Genomic DNA, 18713 nt, shown 5'->3' on the forward strand with positions numbered 1-18713 from the left:
AGGTCCCAGGCAGCCGAGCCCTCGTCTAACAAAAGGTCCCCGGCAGCCGAGCCCTTGTCGAAAATTTTTTTTTCGGCAGCCAAGACCTCGTCGAAGAAAAGGTCCTCGGCAGCAAAGCCCTCGTCGAAGAAAAGGTCCCCGGCAGCCGAGCCCTCATCGAAGAAAAGGTCCCCGGCAGCCGAGCCCTCGTCGAAAATTTTTTCTTCGGCAGCCAAGGCCTCGTCGAAGAAAAGGTCCCCGGCAGCCGAGACCTCGTCAAATAATTTTTCTTCGGCAGCCGAGCCCTCGTCGAAGAAAAGGTCCCCGGCAGCCGAGCCCTCGTCGAAGAAAAGGTCCCCGGCAGCCGAGCCCTCATCGAAAATTTTTTCTTCGGCAGCCGAGCCCTCGTCGAAGAAAAGGTCCCGGGCAGCCGAGCCCTCGTCGAAGAAAAGGTCCCCGGCAGCCGAGCCCTTGTCGAAAATTTTTTGTTCGGAAGCCGAGCCCTCGTCGAAGAAAAGGTCTCCGGCAGCCGAGCGCTCGTCGAAAATTTTTTCTTCGGCAGCCGAGCCCTCATCGAAGTAAAGGTCCCCGGCAGCCGAGCCCTCATCGAAGAAAAGGTCCCCGGCAGCCGAGCCCTCGTCGAAAATTTTTTCTTCGGCAGCCAAGGCCTCGTCGAAGAAAAGGTCCCCGGCAGCCGAGCCCTCGTCGAATAATTTTTCTTCGGCAGCCGAGCCCTCGTCGAAGAAAAGGACCCTGGCAGCCGAGCCCTCGTCGAAGAAAAGGTCTCCGGCAGCCGAGCCCTCGTCGAAAATTTTTTCTTCGGCAGCCGAGCCCTCGTCGAAGAAAAGGTCCCCGGCAGCCGAGTCCTCTTCAAAGAAAAGGTCCGCGGCAGCCGAGCCCTCGTCGAAGAAAAGGTCCCCGGCAGCCGAACCCTCGTCGAAGAAAAGGTCCCAGGCAGCCGAGCCCTCGTCGAAGAAAAGGTCCCCGGCAGCCGAGCCCTCGTCTAACAAAAGGTCCCCGGCAGCCGAGCCCTTGTCGAAAAATTTTTTTTCGGCAGCCAAGACCTCGTCGAAGAAAAGGTCCTCGGCAGCAAAGCCCTCGTCGAAGAAAAGGTCCCCGGCAGCCGAGCCCTCATCGAAGAAAAGGTCCCCGGCAGCCGAGCCCTCGTCGAAAATTTTTTCTTCGGCAGCCAAGGCCTCGTCGAAGAAAAGGTCCCCGGCAGCCGAGCCCTCGTCAAATAATTTTTCTTCGGCAGCCGAGCCCTCGTCGAAGAAAAGGTCCCCGGCAGCCGAGCCCTCGTCGAAGAAAAGGTCCCCGGCAGCCGAGCCCTCATTTAAAATTTCTTCTTTGGCAGCCGAGCCCTCGTCAAAGAAAAGGACCCCGGCAGCCGAACCCTCGTCGAAGAAAACTTCCCTGGCAGCCGAGCCCTCGTCGAAAATTTTTTCTTTGTCAGCCGAGACCTCGTTGAAGAAAAAGTTCCCGGCATCAGAGCCCTCATCAAAAATTTTTTCTTAGGCAGCCGAGCCGTCGTCGAAGAAAAGGTCCCCGGCAGGCGAGCCCTCGTCGAAAAATTTTTCTTTGGCACCCGAGCCCTCGTCGAAGAAAAGGTCCCCGGCAGCCGAGCCCTCGTCGAAGAAAAGGTCGCCGGCAGCCAAGCCCTCGTCGAAAATCTTTTCTTCGGCAACCGAGCCCTCGTCGAAGAAAAGGTCCCCGGCAGCCGAGGCCTCGTCGAAAATTTTTTCTTCGGCAGCTGAGCCCTCGTCGAAAGTTTTTTCTTCGGGAGCCAAGCCCTCGTCGAGGAAAGTGTCCCCGGCAGCCGAGCCCTCATCGAAAATTTTTTCTTCGGCAGCCGAGCCCTCGTCGAAGAAAAGGTCCCGGGCAGCCGAGCCCTCGTCGAAGAAAAGGTCCCCGGCAGCCGAGCCCTCATCGAAGAAAAGGTCCCCGGCAGCCGAACCCTCGTCGAAAATTTTTTCTTCGGAAGCCGAGACCTCGTCGAAGAAAAGGTCCCCTGCAGCCGAGCCCTCCTCGAAGAAAAGGTCCCCGGCAGCTGAGCCCTCGTCAAAAATTTTTTCTTCGGCATCCGAGCCCTCATCAAAGAAAAGGTCCCCGGCAGCCGAGCCCTCGTCGAAGAAAAGGTCCCCGGCAGCCGACCCTTGTCGAATAATTTTTCTTCGGCAGCCGAGCCCTCGTCGAAGAAAAGGTCCCTGGCAGCCGAGCCCTCGTCGAAGAAAACGTCCCCGGCAGCCGAGCCCTCATGTAAAATTTCTTCTTTGGCAGCCGAGCCTTCATCGAAGAAAAGGTCCCCGGCAGCCGAGCCCTCATCGAAGAAAAGGTCCCCGGCAGCCGAGCCCTCGTCGAAGAAAAGGTCCCCGGCAGCCGAGCCCTCGTCGAAGAAAAGGTCCCCGCCAGCCGAGCCCTCGTCGAAAATTTTTTCTTCGGCAGCCGAGCCCTCGTTGAAGAAAAGGTCCCCGGCAGCCGAGCCCTCGTCGAACAAAAGGTCCCCGGCAGCCGAGCCCTCATTGAAAATTTTTTCTTCAGCAGCCGAGCCCTCATCGAAGAAAAGGTCCTCGGCTGCCGAGCCCTCGTCGAAGAAAAGGTCCCCGGCAGCCGAGCGCTCGCCGAAAAATTTTTCTTCGGCAGCCGAGCCCTCATCGAAGAAAAGGTCCCCGGCAGCCGAGCCCTCGTCGAAGAAAAGGTTCCTGGCAGCCGAGCCCTAGCCGAAAATTTTTTCTTCGGCAGCCGAGCCCTCGTCGAAGAAAAGGTCCCCGGCAGCCGAGCCCTCGTCGAAGAAAAGGTCCCCGGCAGCCGAGCCCTCGTCGAAAATTTTTTCTTCGGCAGCCGAGCCCTTGTCGAAGAAAAGGTCCCCGGCAGCCGAGCACTCATCGAAAATTTTTTCTTTGGCAACCGAGCCCTCATCGAAGAAAAGGTCCCCGGCAGCCGAGCGCTCGCCGAAAAATTTTTCTTCGGCAGCCGAGCCCTCATCGAAGAAAAGGTCCCCGGCAGCCGAGCCCTCGTCGAAGAAAAGGTTACTGGCAGCCGAGCCCTAGCCGAAAATTTTTTCTTCGGCAGCCGAGCCCTCGTCGAAGAAAAGGTCCCCGGCAGCCGAGCCCTCGTCGAAGAAAAGGCCCCCGGCAGCTGAGCCCTCGTCGAAAATTTTTTCTTCGGCAGCCGAGCCCTCGTCGAACAAAAGGTTCCTGGCAGCCGAGCCCTAGCCGAAAATTTTTTCTTCGGCAGCCGAGCCCTCGTCGAAGAAAAGGTCCCCGGCAGCCGAGCCCTCGTCGAAGAAAAGGTCCCCGGCAGCCGAGCCCTCGTCGAAAATTTTTTCTTCGGCAGCCGAGCCCTTGTCGAAGAAAAGGTCCCCGGCAGCCGAGCACTCATCGAAAATTTTTTCTTTGGCAACCGAGCCCTCATCGAAGAAAAGGTCCCCGGCAGCTGAGCCCTCCTCGAAAATTTTTTCTTCGGCAGCCGAGCCCTCGTCGAAGAAAAGGTCCCCGGCAGCCGAGCCCTCATTTAAAATTTCTTCTTTGGCAGCCGAGCCCTCGTCAAAGAAAAGGACCCCGGCAGCCGAACCCTCGTCGAAGAAAACTTCCCCGGCAGCCGAGCCGTCGTCGAAGAAAAGGTCCCCGGCAGGCGAGCCCTCGTCGAAAAATTTTTCTTTGGCACCCGAGCCCTCGTCGAAGAAAAGGTCCCCGGCAGCCGAGCCCTCGTCGAAGAAAAGGTCGCCGGCAGCCAAGCCCTCGTCGAAAATCTTTTCTTCGGCAACCGAGCCCTCGTCGAAGAAAAGGTCCCCGGCAGCCGAGGCCTCGTCGAAAATTTTTTCTTCGGCAGCTGAGCCCTCGTCGAAAGTTTTTTCTTCGGCAGCCAAGCCCTCGTCGAGGAAAGTGTCCCCGGCAGCCGAGCCCTCGTCGAAAATTTTTTCTTCGGCAGCCAAGCCCTCGTCGAAGAAAAGGTCCCCGGCAGCCAAGCCCTCATCGAAAATTTTTTCTTCGGCAGCCGAGCCCTCGTCGAAAAAAGGTCCCCGGCAGCCGAACCCTCGTCGAAAATTTTTTCTTCGGAAGCCGAGACCTCCTCGAAGAAAAGGTCCCCGGCAGCCGAGCCCTCGTCAAAAATTTTTTCTTCGGCATCCGAGCCCTCGTCGAAGGAAAGGTCCCCGGCAGCCGAACCGTCGTCGAAGAAAAGGTCCGCGGCAGCCGAGCCCTCGTCGAAGAAAAGGTCCCCGGCAGCCGAGCCCTCGTCGAAGAAAAGGTCCCCGGCAGCCGAGCCCTCATTGAAAATTTTTTCTTTGGCAGCCGAGCCCTCGTTGAAGAAAAGGTCCCCGGCAGCCGAGCCCTCATCGAAGAAAAGGTCCCCGGCAGCCGAGCCCTCGTCGAAAATTTTTTCTTCGGCAGCCAAGGCCTCGTCGAAGAAAAGGTCCCCGGCAGCCGAGACCTCGTCAAATAATTTTTCTTCGGCAGCCGAGCCCTCGTCGAAGAAAAGGTCCCCGGCAGCCGAGCCCTCGTCGAAGAAAAGGTCCCCGGCAGCCGAGCCCTCATCGAAAATTTTTTCTTCGGCAGCCGAGCCCTCGTCGAAGAAAAGGTCCCGGGCAGCCGAGCCCTCGTCGAAGAAAAGGTCCCCGGCAGCCGAGCCCTTGTCGAAAATTTTTTGTTCGGAAGCCGAGCCCTCGTCGAAGAAAAGGTCTCCGGCAGCCGAGCGCTCGTCGAAAATTTTTTCTTCGGCAGCCGAGCCCTCATCGAAGTAAAGGTCCCCGGCAGCCGAGCCCTCATCGAAGAAAAGGTCCCCGGCAGCCGAGCCCTCGTCGAAAATTTTTTCTTCGGCAGCCAAGGCCTCGTCGAAGAAAAGGTCCCCGGCAGCCGAGCCCTCGTCGAATAATTTTTCTTCGGCAGCCGAGCCCTCGTCGAAGAAAAGGACCCTGGCAGCCGAGCCCTCGTCGAAGAAAAGGTCTCCGGCAGCCGAGCCCTCGTCGAAAATTTTTTCTTCGGCAGCCGAGCCCTCGTCGAAGAAAAGGTCCCCGGCAGCCGAGTCCTCTTCAAAGAAAAGGTCCGCGGCAGCCGAGCCCTCGTCGAAGAAAAGGTCCCCGGCAGCCGAACCCTCGTCGAAGAAAAGGTCCCAGGCAGCCGAGCCCTCGTCGAAGAAAAGGTCCCCGGCAGCCGAGCCCTCGTCTAACAAAAGGTCCCCGGCAGCCGAGCCCTTGTCGAAAAATTTTTTTTCGGCAGCCAAGACCTCGTCGAAGAAAAGGTCCTCGGCAGCAAAGCCCTCGTCGAAGAAAAGGTCCCCGGCAGCCGAGCCCTCATCGAAGAAAAGGTCCCCGGCAGCCGAGCCCTCGTCGAAAATTTTTTCTTCGGCAGCCAAGGCCTCGTCGAAGAAAAGGTCCCCGGCAGCCGAGCCCTCGTCAAATAATTTTTCTTCGGCAGCCGAGCCCTCGTCGAAGAAAAGGTCCCCGGCAGCCGAGCCCTCGTCGAAGAAAAGGTCCCCGGCAGCCGAGCCCTCATTTAAAATTTCTTCTTTGGCAGCCGAGCCCTCGTCAAAGAAAAGGACCCCGGCAGCCGAACCCTCGTCGAAGAAAACTTCCCTGGCAGCCGAGCCCTCGTCGAAAATTTTTTCTTTGTCAGCCGAGACCTCGTTGAAGAAAAAGTTCCCGGCATCAGAGCCCTCATCAAAAATTTTTTCTTAGGCAGCCGAGCCGTCGTCGAAGAAAAGGTCCCCGGCAGGCGAGCCCTCGTCGAAAAATTTTTCTTTGGCACCCGAGCCCTCGTCGAAGAAAAGGTCCCCGGCAGCCGAGCCCTCGTCGAAGAAAAGGTCGCCGGCAGCCAAGCCCTCGTCGAAAATCTTTTCTTCGGCAACCGAGCCCTCGTCGAAGAAAAGGTCCCCGGCAGCCGAGGCCTCGTCGAAAATTTTTTCTTCGGCAGCTGAGCCCTCGTCGAAAGTTTTTTCTTCGGGAGCCAAGCCCTCGTCGAGGAAAGTGTCCCCGGCAGCCGAGCCCTCATCGAAAATTTTTTCTTCGGCAGCCGAGCCCTCGTCGAAGAAAAGGTCCCGGGCAGCCGAGCCCTCGTCGAAGAAAAGGTCCCCGGCAGCCGAGCCCTCATCGAAGAAAAGGTCCCCGGCAGCCGAACCCTCGTCGAAAATTTTTTCTTCGGAAGCCGAGACCTCGTCGAAGAAAAGGTCCCCTGCAGCCGAGCCCTCCTCGAAGAAAAGGTCCCCGGCAGCTGAGCCCTCGTCAAAAATTTTTTCTTCGGCATCCGAGCCCTCATCAAAGAAAAGGTCCCCGGCAGCCGAGCCCTCGTCGAAGAAAAGGTCCCCGGCAGCCGACCCTTGTCGAATAATTTTTCTTCGGCAGCCGAGCCCTCGTCGAAGAAAAGGTCCCTGGCAGCCGAGGCCTCGTCGAAGAAAACGTCCCCGGCAGCCGAGCCCTCATGTAAAATTTCTTCTTTGGCAGCCGAGCCTTCATCGAAGAAAAGGTCCCCGGCAGCCGAGCCCTCATCGAAGAAAAGGTCCCCGGCAGCCGAGCCCTCGTCGAAGAAAAGGTCCCCGGCAGCCGAGCCCTCGTCGAAGAAAAGGTCCCCGCCAGCCGAGCCCTCGTCGAAAATTTTTTCTTCGGCAGCCGAGCCCTCGTTGAAGAAAAGGTCCCCGGCAGCCGAGCCCTCGTCGAACAAAAGGTCCCCGGCAGCCGAGCCCTCATTGAAAATTTTTTATTCAGCAGCCGAGCCCTCATCGAAGAAAAGGTCCTCGGCTGCCGAGCCCTCGTCGAAGAAAAGGTCCCCGGCAGCCGAGCGCTCGCCGAAAAATTTTTCTTCGGCAGCCGAGCCCTCATCGAAGAAAAGGTCCCCGGCAGCCGAGCCCTCGTCGAAGAAAAGGTTCCTGGCAGCCGAGCCCTAGCCGAAAATTTTTTCTTCGGCAGCCGAGCCCTCGTCGAAGAAAAGGTCCCCGGCAGCCGAGCCCTCGTCGAAGAAAAGGTCCCCGGCAGCCGAGCCCTCGTCGAAGAAAAGGTCCCCGGCAGCCGAGCCCTCATCGAAAATTTTTTCTTCGGCAGCCGAGCCCTCGTCGAAGAAAAGGTCCCCGGCAGCCGAGCCCTCATCGAAAATTTTTTCTTCGGCAGCCAAGCCCTTGTCGAAGAAAAGGTCCCCGGTAGCCGAGCCTTCGTCGAAAAATTTTTCTTCGGCAGCCGAGCCCTCGTCGAAGAAAAGGTCCCCGGCAGCCGAGCCCTCGTCGAAAATTTTTTCTTCAGCAGCCGAGCCCTCGTCGAAGAAAAAGTCCGGGGCAGCCGAGCCCTCGTCGAAGAAAAGGTCCCCGGCAGCCGAGACCTCGTCGAAAATTTTTTCTTCGGCAGCCGAGCCCTCGTCGAAAATTTTTTCTTCGGCAGCCGAGCCCTCGTCGAAGAAAAGGTCCCCGGCAGCCGAGCCCTCGTCGAAGAAAAGGTACCCGGCAGCCGAGCCCTCATCGAAAATTTTTTCTTTGGCAGCCAAGCCGTCGTCGAAGAAAAGGTCCCCGGCAGCCGAGCCCTCGCCGAAAATTTTTTCTTCGGCAGCCGAGCCCTCGTCGAAGAAAAGGTCCCCGGCAGCCGAGCCCTCGTCGAAAATTTTTTCTTCGGCAGCCGAGCCCTTGTCGAAGAAAAGGTCCTCGGTAGCCGAGCCTTCGTCGAAAAATTTTTCTTCGGCAGCCGAGCCCTCGTCGAAGAAAAGGTCCCCGGCAGCCGAGCACTCGTCGAAAAATTTTTCTTCGGCAGCCGAGCCCGCGTCGAAGAAAAGGTCTCCGGCAGCCGAGCCCTCGTCGAAAATTTTTTCTTCGGCAGCCGAGCCCTCGTCGAAGAAAAGGTCCCGGGCAGCCGAGCCCTCGTCGAAGAAAAGGTCCCCGGCAGCCGAGCCCTTGTCGAAAATTTTTTGTTCGGAAGCCGAGCCCTCGTCGAAGAAAAGGTCTCCGGCAGCCGAGCGCTCGTCGAAAATTTTTTCTTCGGCAGCCGAGCCCTCATCGAAGTAAAGGTCCCCGGCAGCCGAGCCCTCATCGAAGAAAAGGTCCCCGGCAGCCGAGCCCTCGTCGAAAATTTTTTCTTCGGCAGCCAAGGCCTCGTCGAAGAAAAGGTCCCCGGCAGCCGAGCCCTCGTCGAATAATTTTTCTTCGGCAGCCGAGCCCTCGTCGAAGAAAAGGACCCTGGCAGCCGAGCCCTCGTCGAAGAAAAGGTCTCCGGCAGCCGAGCCCTCGTCGAAAATTTTTTCTTCGGCAGCCGAGCCCTCGTCGAAGAAAAGGTCCCCGGCAGCCGAGTCCTCTTCAAAGAAAAGGTCCGCGGCAGCCGAGCCCTCGTCGAAGAAAAGGTCCCCGGCAGCCGAACCCTCGTCGAAGAAAAGGTCCCAGGCAGCCGAGCCCTCGTCGAAGAAAAGGTCCCCGGCAGCCGAGCCCTCGTCTAACAAAAGGTCCCCGGCAGCCGAGCCCTTGTCGAAAAATTTTTTTTCGGCAGCCAAGACCTCGTCGAAGAAAAGGTCCTCGGCAGCAAAGCCCTCGTCGAAGAAAAGGTCCCCGGCAGCCGAGCCCTCATCGAAGAAAAGGTCCCCGGCAGCCGAGCCCTCGTCGAAAATTTTTTCTTCGGCAGCCAAGGCCTCGTCGAAGAAAAGGTCCCCGGCAGCCGAGCCCTCGTCAAATAATTTTTCTTCGGCAGCCGAGCCCTCGTCGAAGAAAAGGTCCCCGGCAGCCGAGCCCTCGTCGAAGAAAAGGTCCCCGGCAGCCGAGCCCTCATTTAAAATTTCTTCTTTGGCAGCCGAGCCCTCGTCAAAGAAAAGGACCCCGGCAGCCGAACCCTCGTCGAAGAAAACTTCCCTGGCAGCCGAGCCCTCGTCGAAAATTTTTTCTTTGTCAGCCGAGACCTCGTTGAAGAAAAAGTTCCCGGCATCAGAGCCCTCATCAAAAATTTTTTCTTAGGCAGCCGAGCCGTCGTCGAAGAAAAGGTCCCCGGCAGGCGAGCCCTCGTCGAAAAATTTTTCTTTGGCACCCGAGCCCTCGTCGAAGAAAAGGTCCCCGGCAGCCGAGCCCTCGTCGAAGAAAAGGTCGCCGGCAGCCAAGCCCTCGTCGAAAATCTTTTCTTCGGCAACCGAGCCCTCGTCGAAGAAAAGGTCCCCGGCAGCCGAGGCCTCGTCGAAAATTTTTTCTTCGGCAGCTGAGCCCTCGTCGAAAGTTTTTTCTTCGGGAGCCAAGCCCTCGTCGAGGAAAGTGTCCCCGGCAGCCGAGCCCTCATCGAAAATTTTTTCTTCGGCAGCCGAGCCCTCGTCGAAGAAAAGGTCCCGGGCAGCCGAGCCCTCGTCGAAGAAAAGGTCCCCGGCAGCCGAGCCCTCATCGAAGAAAAGGTCCCCGGCAGCCGAACCCTCGTCGAAAATTTTTTCTTCGGAAGCCGAGACCTCGTCGAAGAAAAGGTCCCCTGCAGCCGAGCCCTCCTCGAAGAAAAGGTCCCCGGCAGCTGAGCCCTCGTCAAAAATTTTTTCTTCGGCATCCGAGCCCTCATCAAAGAAAAGGTCCCCGGCAGCCGAGCCCTCGTCGAAGAAAAGGTCCCCGGCAGCCGACCCTTGTCGAATAATTTTTCTTCGGCAGCCGAGCCCTCGTCGAAGAAAAGGTCCCTGGCAGCCGAGGCCTCGTCGAAGAAAACGTCCCCGGCAGCCGAGCCCTCATGTAAAATTTCTTCTTTGGCAGCCGAGCCTTCATCGAAGAAAAGGTCCCCGGCAGCCGAGCCCTCATCGAAGAAAAGGTCCCCGGCAGCCGAGCCCTGGTCGAAGAAAAGGTCCCCGGCAGCCGAGCCCTCGTCGAAGAAAAGGTCCCCGCCAGCCGAGCCCTCGTCGAAAATTTTTTCTTCGGCAGCCGAGCCCTCGTTGAAGAAAAGGTCCCCGGCAGCCGAGCCCTCGTCGAACAAAAGGTCCCCGGCAGCCGAGCCCTCATTGAAAATTTTTTATTCAGCTGCCGAGCCCTCATCGAAGAAAAGGTCCTCGGCTGCCGAGCCCTCGTCGAAGAAAAGGTCCCCGGCAGCCGAGCGCTCGCCGAAAAATTTTTCTTCGGCAGCCGAGCCCTCATCGAAGAAAAGGTCCCCGGCAGCCGAGCCCTCGTCGAAGAAAAGGTTCCTGGCAGCCGAGCCCTAGCCGAAAATTTTTTCTTCGGCAGCCGAGCCCTCGTCGAAGAAAAGGTCCCCGGCAGCCGAGCCCTCGTCGAAGAAAAGGTCCCCGGCAGCCGAGCCCTCGTCGAAAATTTTTTCTTCGGCAGCCGAGCCCTTGTCGAAGAAAAGGTCCCCGGCAGCCGAGCACTCATCGAAAATGTTTTCTTTGGCAACCGAGCCCTCATCGAAGAAAAGGTCCCCGGCAGCCGAGCGCTCGCCGAAAAATTTTTCTTCGGCAGCCGAGCCCTCATCGAAGAAAAGGTCCCCGGCAGCCGAGCCCTCGTCGAAGAAAAGGTTACTGGCAGCCGAGCCCTAGCCGAAAATTTTTTCTTCGGCAGCCGAGCCCTCGTCGAAGAAAAGGTCCCCGGCAGCCGAGCCCTCGTCGAAGAAAAGGCCCCCGGCAGCCGAGCCCTCGTCGAAAATTTTTTCTTCGGCAGCCGAGCCCTCGTCGAACAAAAGGTTCCTGGCAGCCGAGCCCTAGCCGAAAATTTTTTCTTCGGCAGCCGAGCCCTCGTCGAAGAAAAGGTCCCCGGCAGCCGAGCCCTCGTCGAAGAAAAGGTCCCCAGCAGCCGAGCCCTCGTCGAAAATTTTTTCTTCGGCAGCCGAGACCTTGTCGAAGAAAAGGTCCCCGGCAGCCGAGCACTCATCGAAAATTTTTTCTTTGGCAACCGAGCCCTCATCGAAGAAAAGGTCCCCGGCAGCTGAGCCCTCCTCGAAAATTTTTTCTTCGGCAGCCGAGCCCTCGTCGAAGAAAAGGTCCCCGGCAGCCGAGCCCTCATTTAAAATTTCTTCTTTGGCAGCCGAGCCCTCGTCAAAGAAAAGGACCCCGGCAGCCGAACCCTCGTCGAAGAAAACTTCCCCGGCAGCCGAGCCGTCGTCGAAGAAAAGGTCCCCGGCAGGCGAGCCCTCGTCGAAAAATTTTTCTTTGGCACCCGAGCCCTCGTCGAAGAAAAGGTCCCCGGCAGCCGAGCCCTCGTCGAAGAAAAGGTCGCCGGCAGCCAAGCCCTCGTCGAAAATCTTTTCTTCGGCAACCGAGCCCTCGTCGAAGAAAAGGTCCCCGGCAGCCGAGGCCTCGTCGAAAATTTTTTCTTCGGCAGCTGAGCCCTCGTCGAAAGTTTTTTCTTCGGCAGCCAAGCCCTCGTCGAGGAAAGTGTCCCCGGCAGCCGAGCCCTCGTCGAAAATTTTTTCTTCGGCAGCCAAGCCCTCGTCGAAGAAAAGGTCCCCGGCAGCCAAGCCCTCATCGAAAATTTTTTCTTCGGCAGCCGAGCCCTCGTCGAAGAAAAGGTCCCCGGCAGCCGAACCCTCGTCGAAAATTTTTTCTTCGGAAGCCGAGACCTCCTCGAAGAAAAGGTCCCCGGCAGCCGAGCCCTCGTCAAAAATTTTTTCTTCGGCATCCGAGCCCTCGTCGAAGGAAAGGTCCCCGGCAGCCGAACCGTCGTCGAAGAAAAGGTCCGCGGCAGCCGAGCCCTCGTCGAAGAAAAGGTCCCCGGCAGCCGAGCCCTCGTCGAAGAAAAGGTCCCCGGCAGCCGAGCCCTCATTGAAAATTTTTTCTTTGGCAGCCGAGCCCTCGTTGAAGAAAAGGTCCCCGGCAGCCGAGCCCTCATTGAAAATTTTTTCTTTGGCAGCCGAGCCCTCGTTGAAGAAAAGGTCCCCGTCAGCCGAGCCCTCGTCGAAAAATTTTTCTTTGTCAGCCGAGCCCTCGTCTGTCGTGGTTTAACCCCAGCCAGCAACTAAACACCACGCAGCCGCTCACTCACTCCCCCCCACCCAGTGGGATGGGGGAGACAATCGGGAAAAGAAGCAAAACCCGTGGGTTGAGATAAGAACGGTTTAATAGAACAGAAAAGAAGAAACTAATAATGATAATGATAACACTAATAAAATGACAACAGCAATAATGAAAGGATTGGAATGTACAAATGATACGCAGTGCAATTGCTCACCACCCGCCGACCGACACCCAGCCAGTCCCCCGAGCGGCGAATCCCTGCCCCCCACTTCCCCGTTTCTGTACTGGATGGGACATCACATGGTATGGAATACAGCGTTGGCAAGTTTGGGTCAGGTGCCCTGGCTGTGTCCTGTGCCAACTTCTTGTGCCCCTCCAGCTTTCTCACTGGCTGGGCATGAGAATCTGAAAAATCCTTGACATTAGTCTAAACACTACTGAGCAACAACTGAAAACATCAGTGTTATCAACATTCTTCGCTCTGAACTCAAAACATAGCACTGTACCAGCTACTAGGAAGACAGTTAACTCTATCCCAGCTGAAACCAGGACATCGTCCAAGAAAAGGTCCCCGGCAGCCGAGCCCTCGTCGAAGAAAAGGTCCCCGGCAGCCGAGCCCTCATCGAAAATTTTTTCTTCGGCAGCCGAGCCCTCGTCGAAGAAAAGGTCCCCGGCAGCCGAGCCCTCATCGAAAATTTTTTCTTCGGCAGCCGAGCCCTTGTCGAAGAAAAGGTCCCCGGTAGCCGAGCCTTCGTCGAAAAATTTTTCTTCGGCAGCCGAGCCCTCGTCGAAGAAAAGGTCCCCGGCAGCCGAGCCCTCGTCGAAAATTTTTTCTTCAGCAGCCGAGCCCTCGTCGAAGAAAAAGACCGGGGCAGCCGAGCCCTCGTCGAAGAAAAGGTCCCCGGCAGCCGAGACCTCGTCGAAAATTTTTTCTTCGGCAGCCGAGCCCTCGTCGAAAATTTTTTCTTCGGCAGCCGAGCCCTCGTCGAAGAAAAGGTCCCCGGCAGCCGAGCCCTCGTCGAAGAAAAGGTACCCGGCAGCCGAGCCCTCATCGAAAATTTTTTCTTTGGCAGCCAAGCCGTCGTCGAAGAAAAGGTCCCCGGCAGCCGAGCCCTCGCCGAAAATTTTTTCTTCGGCAGCCGAGCCCTCGTCGAAGAAAAGGTCCCCGGCAGCCGAGCCCTCGTCGAAAATTTTTTCTTCGGCAGCCGAGCCCTTGTCGAAGAAAAGGTCCTCGGTAGCCGAGCCTTCGTCGAAAAATTTTTCTTCGGCAGCCGAGCCCTCGTCGAAGAAAAGGTCCCCGGCAGCCGAGCTCTCGTCGAAAATTTTTTCTTCGGCACCCGAGCCCTCATCGAAGAAAAGGTCCCCGGCAGCCGAGCCCTCGTCGAAGAAAAGGTGCCCGGCAGCTGAGCACTCGTCGAAAAATTTTTCTTCGGCAGCCGAGCCCGCGTCGAAGAAAAGGTCTCCGGCAGCCGAGCCCTCGTCGAAAATTTTTTCTTCGGCAGCCGAGCCCTCGTCGAAGAAAAGGTCCCCGGCAGCCGAGTCCTCTTCAAAGAAAAGGTCCGCGGCAGCCGAGCCCTCGTCGAAGAAAAGGTCCCAGGCAGCCGAGCCCTCGTCTAACAAAAGGTCCCCGGCAGCCGAGCCCTTGTCGAAAATTTTTTTTTCGGCAGCCAAGACCTCGTCGAAGAAAAGGTCCTCGGCAGCAAAGCCCTCGTCGAAGAAAAGGTCCCCGGCAGCCGAGCCCTCATCGAAGAAAAGGTCCCCGGCAGCCGAGCCCTCGTCGAAAATTTTTTCTTCGGCAGCCAAGGCCTCGTCGAAGAAAAGGTCCCCGGCAGCCGAGACCTCGTCAAATAATTTTTCTTCGGCAGCCGAGCCCTCGTCGAAGAAAAGGTCCCCGGCAGCCGAGCCCTCGTCGAAGAAAAGGTCCCCGGCAGCCGAGCCCTCATCGAAAATTTTTTCTTCGGCAGCCGAGCCCTCGTCGAAGAAAAGGTCCCGGGCAGCCGAGCCCTCGTCGAAGAAAAGGTCCCCGGCAGCCGAGCCCTCGTCGAAAATTTTTTGTTCGGAAGCCGAGCCCTCGTCGAAGAAAAGGTCTCCGGCAGCCGAGCGCTCGTCGAAAATTTTTTCTTCGGCAGCCGAGCCCTCATCGAAGTAAAGGTCCCCGGCAGCCGAGCCCTCATCGAAGAAAAGGTCCCCGGCAGCCGAGCCCTCGTCGAAAATTTTTTCTTCGGCAGCCAAGGCCTCGTCGAAGAAAAGGTCCCCGGCAGCCGAGCCCTCGTCGAATAATTTTTCTTCGGCAGCCGAGCCCTCGTCGAAGAAAAGGACCCTGGCAGCCGAGCCCTCGTCGAAGAAAAGGTCTCCGGCAGCCGAGCCCTCGTCGAAAATTTTTTCTTCGGCAGCCGAGCCCTCGTCGAAGAAAAGGTCCCCGGCAGCCGAGTCCTCTTCAAAGAAAAGTTCCGCGGCAGCCGAGCCCTCGTCGAAGAAAAGGTCCCCGGCAGCCGAACCCTCGTCGAAGAAAAGGTCCCAGGCAGCCGAGCCCTCGTCGAAGAAAAGGTCCCCGGCAGCCGAGCCCTCGTCTAACAAAAGGTCCCCGGAAGCCGAGCCCTTGTCGAAAAATTTTTTTTCGGCAGCCAAGACCTCGTCGAAGAAAAGGTCCTCGGCAGCAAAGCCCTCGTCGAAGAAAAGGTCCCCGGCAGCCGAGCCCTCATCGAAGAAAAGGTCCCCGGCAGCCGAGCCCTCGTCGAAAATTTTTTCTTCGGCAGCCGAGCCCTCGTCTAACAAAAGGTCCCCGGCAGCCGAGCCCTTGTCGAAAAATTTTTTTTCGGCAGCCAAGACCTCGTCGAAGAAAAGGTCCTCGGCAGCAAAGCCCTCGTCGAAGAAAAGGTCCCCGGCAGCCGAGCCCTCATCGAAGAAAAGGTCCCCGGCAGCCGAGCCCTCGTCGAAAATTTTTTTTCGGCAGCCAAGACCTCGTCGAAGAAAAGGTCCTCGGCAGCAAAGCCCTCGTCGAAGAAAAGGTCCCCGGCAGCCGAGCCCTCATCGAAGAAAAGGTCCCCGGCAGCCGAGCCCTCATCAAAAAATTTTTCTTCAGCAGCCGAGCCCTCGTCGAAGAAAAGGTCCCCGGTAGCCGAGCCATCGTTGAAAAATTTTTCTTCGGCAGCCGAACCCTCGTCAAAGAAAAGGACCCCGGCAGCCGAGCCCTCGTTGAAGAAAAGGTCCCCGGCAGCCGAGCCCTCGTCGAAAATTTTTTCTTCGGCAGCCGAGCCCTCGTCGAAGAAAAGGTCCCCTGCAGCCGAGTCCTCTTCAAAGAAAAGGTCCGCGGCAGCCGAGCCCTCGTCGAAGAAAAGGTCCCCGGCAGCCGAACCCTCGTCGAAGAAAAGGTCCCAGGCAGCCGAGCCCTCGTCTAACAAAAGGTCCCCGGCAGCCGAGCCCTCGTCGAAAATTTTTTCTTCGGCAGCCAAGGCCTCGTCGAAGAAAAGGTCCCCGGCAGCCGAGACCTCGTCAAATAATTTTTCTTCGGCAGCCGAGCCCTCGTCGAAGAAAAGGTCCCCGGCAGCCGAGCCCTCGTCGAAGAAAAGGTCCCCGGCAGCCGAGCCCTCATTTAAAATTTCTTCTTTGGCAGCCGAGCCCTCGTCAAAGAAAAGGACCCCGGCAGCCGAACCCTCGTCGAAGAAAACTTCCCTGGCAGCCGAGCCCTCGTCGAAAATTTTTTCTTTGTCAGCCGAGACCTCGTTGAAGAAAAAGTTCCCGGCATCAGAGCCCTCATCAAAAATTTTTTCTTAGGCAGCCGAGCCGTCGTCGAAGAAAAGGTCCCCGGCAGGCGAGCCCTCGTCGAAAAATTTTTCTTTGGCACCCGAGCCCTCGTCGAAGAAAAGGTCCCCGGCAGCCGAGCCCTCGTCGAAGAAAAGGTCGCCGGCAGCCAAGCCCTCGTCGAAAATCTTTTCTTCGGCAACCGAGCCCTCGTCGAAGAAAAGGTCCCCGGCAGCCGAGGCCTCGTCGAAAATTTTTTCTTCGGCAGCTGAGCCCTCGTCGAAAGTTTTTTCTTCGGCAGACAAGCCCTCGTCGAGGAAAGTGTCCCCGGCAGCCGAGCCCTCATCGAAAATTTTTTCTTCGGCAGCCGAGCCCTCGTCGAAGAAAAGGTCCCGGGCAGCCGAGCCCTCGTCGAAGAAAAGGTCCCCTGCAGCCGAGCCCTCCTCGAAGAAAAGGTCCCCGGCAGCTGAGCCCTCGTCAAAAATTTTTTCTTCGGCATCCGAGCCCTCATCAAAGAAAAGGTCCCCGGCAGCCGAGCCCTCGTCGAAGAAAAGGTCCCCTGCAGCCGAGTCCTCTTCAAAGAAAAGGTCCGCGGCAGCCGAGCCCTCGTCGAAGAAAAGGTCCCCGGCAGCCGAACCCTCGTCGAAGAAAAGGTCCCAGGCAGCCGAGCCCTCGTCTAACAAAAGGTCCCCGGCAGCCGAGCCCTCGTCGAAAATTTTTTCTTCGGCAGCCAAGGCCTCGTCGAAGAAAAGGTCCCCGGCAGCCGAGACCTCGACAAATAATTTTTCTTCGGCAGCCGAGCCCTCGTCGAAGAAAAGGTCCCCGGCAGCCGAGCCCTCGTCGAAGAAAAGGTCCCCGGCAGCCGAGCCCTCATTTAAAATTTCTTCTTTGGCAGCCGAGCCCTCGTCAAAGAAAAGGACCCCGGCAGCCGAACCCTCGTCGAAGAAAACTTCCCTGGCAGCCGAGCCCTCGTCGAAAATTTTTTCTTTGTCAGCCGAGACCTCGTTGAAGAAAAAGTTCCCGGCATCAGAGCCCTCATCAAAAATTTTTTCTTAGGCAGCCGAGCCGTCGTCGAAGAAAAGGTCCCCGGCAGGCGAGCCCTCGTCGAAAAATTTTTCTTTGGCACCCGAGCCCTCGTCGAAGAAAAGGTCCCCGGCAGCCGAGCCCTCGTCGAAGAAAAGGTCGCCGGCAGCCAAGCCCTCGTCGAAAATCTTTTCTTCGGCAACCGAGCCCTCGTCGAAGAAAAGGTCCCCGGCAGCCGAGGCCTCGTCGAAAATTTTTTCTTCGGCAGCTGAGCCCTCGTCGAAAGTTTTTTCTTCGGCAGACAAGCCCTCGTCGAGGAAAGTGTCCCCGGCAGCCGAGCCCTCATCGAAAATTTTTTCTTCGGCAGCCGAGCCCTCGTCGAAGAAAAGGTCCCGGGCAGCCGAGCCCTCGTCGAAGAAAAGGTCCCCTGCAGCCGAGCCCTCCTCGAAGAAAAGGTCCCCGGCAGCTGAGCCCTCGTCAAAAATTTTTTCTTCGGCATCCGAGCCCTCATCAAAGAAAAGGTCCCCGGCAGCCGAGCCCTCGTCGAAGAAAAGGTCCCCGGCAGCCGACCCTTGTCGAATAATTTTTCTTCGGCAGCCGAGCCCTCGTCGAAGAAAAGGTCCCTGGCAGCCGAGCCCTCGTCGAAGAAAACGTCCCCGGCAGCCGAGCCCTCATGTAAAATTTCTTCTTTGGCAGCCGAGCCTTCATCGAAGAAAAGGTCCCCGGCAGCCGAGTCCTCATCGAAGAAAAGGTCCCCGGCAGCCGAGCCCTCGTCGAAGAAAAGGTCCCCGGCAGCCGAGCCCTCGTCGAAGAAAAGGTCCCCGCCAGCCGAGCCCTCGTCGAAAATTTTTTCTTCGGCAGCCGAGCCCTCGTTGAAGAAAAGGTCCCCGGCAGCCGAGCCCTCGTCGAACAAAAGGTCCCCGGCAGCCGAGCCCTCATTGAAAATTTTTTCTTCAGCAGCCGAGCCCTCATCGAAGAAAAGGTCCTCGGCTGCCGAGCCCTCGTCGAAGAAAAGGTCCCCGGCAGCCGAGCGCTCGCCGAAAAATTTTTCTTCGGCAGCCGAGCCCTCATCGAAGAAAAGGTCCCCGGCAGCCGAGCCCTCGTCGAAGAAAAGGTTCCTGGCAGCCGAGCCCTAGCCGAAAATTTTTTCTTCGGCAGCCGAGCCCTCGTCGAAGAAAAGGTCCCCGGCAGCCGAGCCCTCGTCGAAGAAAAGGTCCCCGGCAGCCGAGCCCTCGTCGAAAATTTTTTCTTCGGCAGCCGAGCCCTTGTCGAAGAAAAGGTCCCCGGCAGCCGAGCACTCATCGAAAATTTTTTCTTTGGCAACCGAGCCCTCATCGAAGAAAAGGTCCCCGGCAGCCGAGCCCTCATCGAAAATTTTTTCTTCGGCAGCCGAGCCCTCGTCGAAGAAAAGGTCTCGGGCAGCCGAGCCCTCGTCGAAGAAAAGGTCCCCGGCAGCCGAGCCCTCGTCGAAAATTTTTTGTTCGGAAGCCGAGCCCTCGTCGAAGAAAAGGTCCCCGGCAGCCGAGCCCTCATCGAAGAAAAGGTCCCCGGCAGCCGAGCCCTCGTCGAAAATTTTTTCTTCGGCAGCCAAGGCCTCGTCGAAGAAAAGGTCCCCGGCAGCCGAGCCCTCGTCGAATAATTTTTCTTCGGCAGCCGAGCCCTCGTCGAAGAAAAGGTCCCCGGCAGCCGAGACCTCGTCAAATAATTTTTCTTCGGCAGCCGAGCCCTCGTCGAAGAAAAGGTCCCCGGCAGCCGAACCCTCGTCGAAAATTTTTTCTTCGGCAGCTGAGCCCTCGTCGAAAATTTTTCTTCGGCAGCCAAGCCCTCGTCGAGGAAAGTGTCCCCGGCAGCCGAGCCCTCATCGAAAATTTTTTCTTCGGCAGCCGAGCCCTCGTCGAAGAAAAGGTCCCGGGCAGCCGAGCCCTCGTCGAAGAAAAGGTCCCCGGCAGCCGAGCCCTCATCGAAGAAAAGGTCCCCGGCAGCCGAACCCTCGTCGAAAATTTTTTCTTCGGCAGCCGAGCCCTCGTCGAAGAAAAGGTCCCCTGCAGCCGAGCCCTCCTCGAAGAAAAGGTCCCCGGCAGCCGAGCCCTCGTCGAAGAAAAGGTCCCCGGCAGCCGAGCC

This window comes from Harpia harpyja, chromosome 2 (assembly GCF_026419915.1).
Source record: "Harpia harpyja isolate bHarHar1 chromosome 2, bHarHar1 primary haplotype, whole genome shotgun sequence".
Classification (NCBI taxonomy): domain Eukaryota; kingdom Metazoa; phylum Chordata; class Aves; order Accipitriformes; family Accipitridae; genus Harpia; species Harpia harpyja.